Raw genomic sequence first — 7,743 nt, 5'->3', positions numbered from 1 at the left:
AGGTAGTCCAATAATTTTTACATTATTTCTCCTGGATCTATTTTCCAGGTCAGTGGTTTTTCCAAGGAGATATTTCACATTGTCTTCCATTTTTTCATTCTTTTGGTTCTTTTTTATAATTTCTTGATTTCTCATAAAGTCAATAGCTTCCACTTGCTCCAATCTAATTTTTAAGGCAGTATTTTCTTCAGTGGTCTTTTGCGTCTCCTTTTCCATTTGGCTAATTCTGCCTTTTAAGGCACTCTTTTTCTCATTGACTTTTTGGAGCTCTTTTGCCATTTGGGTTAGTCTATTTATTTTCTAAATCATTTCAGCTTTAATAACCTACAACATGGATGAAAAAGATGTGGCAACTTGAGGCCTTTTCATTTTAGCTTGATTTCTACCAAGTACAGAGAAAAAAAGAAGCAAATTGAGACTAGATTCTAAGAAGTAAGTGTACACAAGAAATAATTTTAAAGTTGTGAGAATGGGTTAAAAGTGTCAAAGATTTGAGCTGTTCCTGAATGAGGTCTTCTAGATGTAGGGAAAAGTTCTTGGGTTAGAGCCCTTCATGGTTGCCATTGCTTGGTCAGTTGGTAAGTCAGAGGACCAATTGTGCTTGTTGGGTCATGAGAACCTTGAATCTCTTCTTGATAGTGATATGGTGTTTTGAGTACATGTCATCTGGGGAAAATCTGGCTGTGTGTGCTGAGCATGTCTGTTGTCCTGCAGGTTCTGTTTTCTTTGGGGTGTAGACCTTGTCCCCTTACTTGTTGAGGTAATACTGCAGAAACATCATGGACAATTTACTTCAAAATTCGGATATGCCATGGAAAGACTCGGGCTACAACTACACTTCCAACTCCGCTGTAGCCCAGGAGACTCCAACGACAGCCGCTGGGTTAGTCTATTTTTAAGGTGTTATTTTCTTCAGTATTTTGGCAGTCTCCTTTGGTAAGTCACTGACTTGTTTTTCATGATTTTCTTTTATTACTCTCATTTCTTTTCCCAAATTTTCCTCTATATCTCTTACTTGATTTTCCAAATCCTTTTTGAGCTCTTCCATGGCCTGAGACCAATTCATTTTTTTGGAGGCTTTTGATGTAGGGTCTTTCACTTTGTTGACTTCTTCTGGTTGTATGTTCTGATATTCTTTGTCACCAAGGAAAGATTCTATAGTCTGAGTGCTTTTATGCTGCCTGCTCATTTTCCCAGTCAATTACTTGATATTTGAGTTCTTTGTTAGGGTATGACTGCTTTCAGAGTGGAGAGTGCTCTGTCTTCAGGGGTTTTGTGCTGTGGTTTTCAGAGCTACTTCCATTCTGACTTGGTATGATACTCCTTTCCTGGCTTGTGCTCTGGTACGTGAGTGCAAGCACTCCTTTCTGCAATGTAACTGCCAGGAGCACTCCCTCTCCACCTCCACCACAAGCTCTGCCACACCAGAGCTCCTCTTCCTCCAAGGGCCACCAACCAGGACTACAACCCAGATACAAGCAGGGCAAAGCAAGAAAACGCTGATTCACTGCCAACAAAGAGATCCCTGCACTCCTGCTCTGATCAGTGACCTGATTCCCTCCACCATCTATGGGCATGGAGCCCTAGAAGAAGACACAGCTGCTGCTGCTGCTGCTGGTGCAGCTTCCTCTGCCACCTTGGGGCTGGAGCCTGACTGTACACTTCACTCACCCAGGTCCAACTGTTTTCCCAAATGACCTGCTAAGTTGTCTTTGGTGTTTGCGGATTGAGAAGTCTGTAAACTGCCACAGCTGCCAGTGATTCAGTGCCCTGAGGCCTCCTCCACCTGGTCTTTACTGGCATGGCCCATGCTGGGCTGTTCTCTAATTCTATCATGGTACAATAGACCCTTCCCAGAGACCATCCAGGCTGTCTTGGGCTGGAGACTTCTTTCACTCTGTCATTTCATGGGTTGTGTAGCTCTAGAATTTGTTTAGAGTTATTTTTAGAGGTGTTTATAGGGATTGGTAGAGAGCTGAAATGAGTCCCTGTTTTCATGCTGCCTTCTTGGCTCTGCCCCCCCAACTTTATTTTTCAATAACATCGATAAAAGCATAGATTTCAGGGCTTTGAATTGACAAATACAATGAAGCTAAAATGTATAACACATTAGCTGATTATCTGGATCCACAAAAATCTCAGTAAGTATAATGATTCGCCAAATTGAACAAAATACAACTTAGAAAGGGTAATTATAAAGTTCTAAACTTATGTTCTAAAATCAACATCAGATATACAGGATGGGAAAGATGTAACAAAATAAGAGTCCTTCTGGGAAACAAACAAATTTTAGTATTTTAATGGAATTCAAACTCAATAGGAATCAACAGCTTATGCTGTTCTTATCCGTATTAAAGGCAGGGAAAGGGGGAAGATGCTAGCGCAGATAAATTATTCTACTCAGGTTACATCTTTTATAAACTGTCAAGCTCTAGAAAGCACATGTTTTTGAAGACAAAGCCTAGTTGGGTTGTGTCCAGAAGAGTATGGCAAGGAGAGTAATAAAATTAAAGGACATATTACATAAGAATGTATTAAAGTGAGTGGTAATGTTTAAGTTAACCAATAGAAAAATTGATACATAGAGGGGTAGGAGCATTTTGTTTCTACTCAAGTATATGAACTGTCTCATGAATAAAATATAAAATTTGTTTTTCTGGCTTCCAGTGGGAAAATCATGAATGATGGGAGAAAAAATCTTCCTAAAATTGGAATAGATTCCATGTGGAAATAGTAGATTGGCCCCTCACTTGAGGGGTCCTACTTATTAAATAGGTTTTCAATTGTATTCTTTTTCCATTATATATTGGGTTTAATGACCCCTGAGATCCTATTTACCTCTTAAAGTCAGTAAAAGGAAGGAAGAATCAGACCTAAGGAGATTTTTCTCAGCTGCCCCTCCCCTCTATTAATTTATGTAGTTCCAAGGTTGATAGCAAGAGAAGAAATTCATTTAGTGAAGTTCTGTTTATGCTATAATCAACAATTTGATAAAGTTTGTGCTTGGAACCACATAAGTCAATTGATTACATTCCAAGTCTGAAAATATTTGTTCAATACCTGATCAACAGATGCTGTTGAGCATGTACTTGTCAGGAACCGGGCCAGAAAGAAGGAAAAAGAAGACAAAATTGATGAAATGCTTTCTCTCAAGGAGTTTACATTCTAGGAAATTCCCAGATAAATATACCCTATCACATGGGTTTGACTACAATCACAATATACACACATGTATGTGTGTATGCACGTATAATTTATGTGATACTAGATAGTATATTTATACACATACGTATACATGTGCAAACATATTCATGATTTACGTGAAAGAGGGAAAACACTAACAACTGGGAGATGAGGAAAGGGCAGAGTAACCTGCAAGCTCTTCTTTGAATGCTATGTTCTTAAATTTTGACACTTATTCTTAGCAAAAATCATTAAAAAACCACAATAACAACAATTTCTAATTGCTTGCCCTTTCCCTTAGCAAGGGCGGTCATTGTTTTTTTTTTTCCCATGCTAAAATAGCAATTTTCAATGTTTCCATTTGTTGCTCTTAATGTTTGTGAACTTTGTGATATGTGAGCTCTGGATTCTGAATTAGGGTGCAAAATACAGAAAGCAGAGCCCATGTTTTCCATTTTTTTGGAATCTATCTTTCTTTTGCCAAGAACAGTGCTCAGTGCTCAGCAACTAGCCACACTCAATACATATGGAAAAGACATGGTATTATCAAGAAAAGGAGGTGGGGAGTTCCAGTGATAAACCTTGGTAGCCCAGTTAGCAGGCATTTTGGTAGTCTTAGTGGTTGATTAGTTCTAAAAGCTATTGCCAGTGGCAGATTTGGGAGCCCAAACTCAAGAGTAGCTCTACCTGCCATAGGTGCAACTGCTCAATCAATGAATAAATATTAATTGAGAATCTACAATGGACAAGGGACATGAGAGAAGGTGTGGATGATATATTGTTTACTCTCAAGGAGTTTGCAATCTCATTGAAGTGGTTAGAAAATAAATATATAAAAATACCTAACAAGATAAGATAGTCATTATATTTGTATGTTTCTTAGGGCCTTGTATAGTTCTTCACACATTGGAAACCCCTAGTAAGAAGCTTTAGAAGGTATGCATGAAGTACTGTTACATGGGCCAAGAAACTCTGTTGAATGGAGATAGGATCAATATTATGTAGTCCTTGCCCACAAAAAGTGTGCATTCTAGAAGAGTTGAATATATCATACACTAACAATATACAAAGGAATAACCACACAATTTCAAAGGGGAAGAGTGCTAACAACCAAAAGATCCAGAAAAATCTTAGGTAGGAGACTTTAAAGCTGAGACTCTAATGCTGCTTGAGGCTTGGGATTTTCTAAGGCAGAGGTCAAGAGGGAATATATTGTAGATTTTGAGGGCAGCTTATGTAAAGGGTACAGAGGAAGGGCATGAATTTCATTAACAGGCAATAGGGAAAAGGGAGTATGCTAGTTTAATTGGAGTATAGGAGGTAGGAGAGTAGTAATTTGAAATTGAAGTAAAATGTAATGACAGTATTTTTGAAGCTTTCCCTCTTTGAGATATTTCAAAATCAGTTCTTGAGCAGTTTAAAAGAATAATAGTATTACATATATATGCATGTGTGTGTACATACATACATATATATATATATATATATATATATATATTGTCAGTTTCATCACTTTTTTAAGCTGCTTCTTCTTAAATGCAAATTAACACTTTCTTACATAAGGAGGAAGTGTATTTTTTTAAATAAATACTATTTTTTCCAATTATGTGTAAAGAGAGTTTTCAACATTCATTTTTTAAAATTTATTTTTAATTTTAGTTTACAACAGATGGTTCTACATAATTTTGAGTTCCAGATTTTCTCCCCTCCCTCTCCTCTCCTTCCCCAAGATGGCATGGAATCTCATATAACTACCACGAATGACTTCGCATTGAATTAATTTATACACTAGTCAAGTTGCGGAGAAGAATTACGACCAGTGGAATGAATAATGAGAAAGAAGAAACAGAACCAAAAAAAAACCCCAAAAACAAAAATAAAAGAGAAGTGAAAAAGGCGAGCATGAAGTGTGCCTCAATCTTCATAGTTCTTTCTCTGGATGTACATAGCATTCTCCATCGTGAGTCTTTTGGAGTTGCACCTGCACCTTGTGTTACTGAGAAGAGCGAAGTCTGTCAGGGTTGGTCCTCACGGAATCCATACATCTGTGGTTGTGTACAGTGTTCTCCTGGCTCTGCTCCGCTCACTCTGCATTACAACATTCATTTTTTATAAGATCTTGAGTTCAAATTTTTATCCCTTCTTTCCTCCCATCCCACCTCACCAAGATGGCAAGCAATCTCATATAGGTTATACATGTTTAATCATGTTAAACACATTTCCACATTAGTCATGTTGTGAACGAAGAAGCAGAACAAAAGGGAAAAATCACAAGAAAAACAAAAGAAAAAACAAGAAAACAAAAATAAAGTGAAAGTAGTACGCTTCTATCAGCATTCAGATTGCATAATTCTTTCTCTGGATGCGGAAAGCATTTTCTTTCATGAGTCTTTTGGAATTATCTTGGTTCATTGTATTGCTGAAAAGAGCTAAGTAATAGCTGATCATTGCACTCTGTTGCTGTTACTATATGCAGGGTTCTCCTGGTTCTGCTCACTTCATTCTGCATCAATTCATGTAAGTCTTTCCAGGTTTTTCTGAAATCCACCTGCTCATCATTTCTTTTTTTTCACTCAACAATTATTTTATTATTTAATATTTTAGTTTTCAACATTGATTTCCGCAAGATTTTGTTACAAATATTCTACCCGGGGGTGGAGTCAAGATGGTGGCTGGAAAGCAATGAGCTCCCGACCAAGTCCCTCCAAAAACCTATACAAAATGGCTCGGAACCAATTCCAGAACTGCAGAACCTACAAAGCAGCAGAGCGAAGAAGGGCTCCAGCCCAGGACAGCCTGGATGATCTCTGGGTGAGGTCTATCCAAAATGGAGCTAAGAGCAGGGAGCTGGGAGCAGAGCAGAGCCCAGCATGAACTACTCGGACCAACCAGACCAGGAGCCAGGTAGAGTGGGCCCTAGCGTCCTGAATCAGTGAGCTGCAGCAGTTACCAGACTTCTCAACCCACAAACATCAAAGACAGTGGAGAAGGTTAGTGGGAAAGGGAGTGGAAGGAGTTCACAGTTCTGCCACCGCCCTGGGGCAGTGGAGGTGGGGCAGCTACAGCTGCTGTTGCTTCTGGCCCCAGGCCCACCTGGTGGGAGGAATTAAGTGGCAGATCAGAGCAGGAGTGCACAGCATGCTGAAAATCTAAGCGCAGTCCCGGTTGGGGGTTCTTGGGGAAGGAGGAGTGCTGGTGTGGCAGAGCTGGCACATCCCCCCGCCCCCATTGTGGAACATAGAACTCTTTGGTCTACAAGCAGTTATACCCCACTGAAAAACTCAAGTGTCAAGTTAGTTGGTTGGGAATATGGCCAGGCAGCTAAAACACACCCAGATTCAGTCTCAGACTTTGGATTCTTTCTTTGGTGACAAAGAAGACCAAAACATACAGCCTAAAGAAGTCAACAAAGTGCAAGAGCCTACAACAAAAGCCTCCAAGAAAAACATGAACTGGTCCCAGGCCATGGAAGAGCTCAAAAAGGAGTTGGAAAAGAAAGTTAGAGAAGTAGAGGAAAAATTGGGAAGAGAAATGAGAAGGATGCAAGAAAACCATGAAAAACAAGTCAATGACTGGCTAAAGGAGACCCAGAAAAATACTGAAAAATACACTGAAGAAAACAACACCTTAAGAAATAGACTAACTCAAATGTCCAAAGAGCTCCAAAAAGCCAATGAGGAGAAGAATGCCTTGAAAGGCAGAATTAGCCAAATGGAAAAGGAGGTCCAATGGACCACTGAAGAAAATACTACCTTAAAAATTAGATTGGAGTAAGTGGAAGTTAGTGACTTTATGAGAAATCAAGATATTATAAAACAGAACCAAAGGAATGAAAAAATGGAAGACAATGTGAAATATCTCCTTGGAAAAACTACTGACCTGGAAAATAGATCTAGGAGAGATAATTTAAAAATTATTGGACTACCTGAAAGCCATGATCAAAAACAGAGCCTAGATATCATCTTTCAAGAAATTATCAAGGAGAACTGCGCTGATATTCTAGAGCCACAGGGCAAAATAGAAATTGAAAGAATCCACCGATCACCCCTCAAATAGATCCCAAAAAGAAATCTCCTAGGAATATTGTTGCCAAATTCCAGAGCTCCCAGATCAAGGAGAAAATACTGCAAGCAGCCAGAAAGAAACAATTTGAGTATTGTCGAAACACAATCAGAATAATCCAAGAACCGGCAGCTTCTACATTAAGAGATCGAAGGGTTTGGAATACAATATTCTGGAAGTCAATGGAGCTAGGATTAAAACCTAGAATCACCTACCCAGCAAAACTGAGTATCATGCTCCAAGGCAAAACATGGATTTTCAATAAAATAGAGGACTTTCAAGCTTTCTCAGTGAAAAGACCAGAGCTGAATAGAAAATTTGACTTTCAAACACAAGAATCAAGAGAACATGAAAAGGTAAACAAAAAAGAGAAATCATAAGGGACTTAATAAAGTTGAACTGTTTTGTTTACATTCCTACATAGAAAGATTATGTTAATGATTCATGAGACCTCAATATCATAGTAGCTGAAAAGCATATGCATATATATATATAAGT

The 7,743-nt window shown here is 38.7% G+C and overlaps 1 pseudogene; it reads right to left on the bottom strand.

The window, feature by feature from the left end:
• Window positions 1-583: 583 nt before the first annotated feature.
• Window positions 584-778, bottom strand: LOC118845074 (annotated as a pseudogene).
• Between the last annotated feature and the right edge of the window lie 6,965 nt (window positions 779-7,743).

Source organism: Trichosurus vulpecula, chromosome 1 (assembly GCF_011100635.1).
Source record: "Trichosurus vulpecula isolate mTriVul1 chromosome 1, mTriVul1.pri, whole genome shotgun sequence".
NCBI classification, from domain to species: domain Eukaryota; kingdom Metazoa; phylum Chordata; class Mammalia; order Diprotodontia; family Phalangeridae; genus Trichosurus; species Trichosurus vulpecula.
Note: the sequence above shows the minus strand (reverse complement) of the source record. Positions and strands in the feature narration are given on the sequence as shown.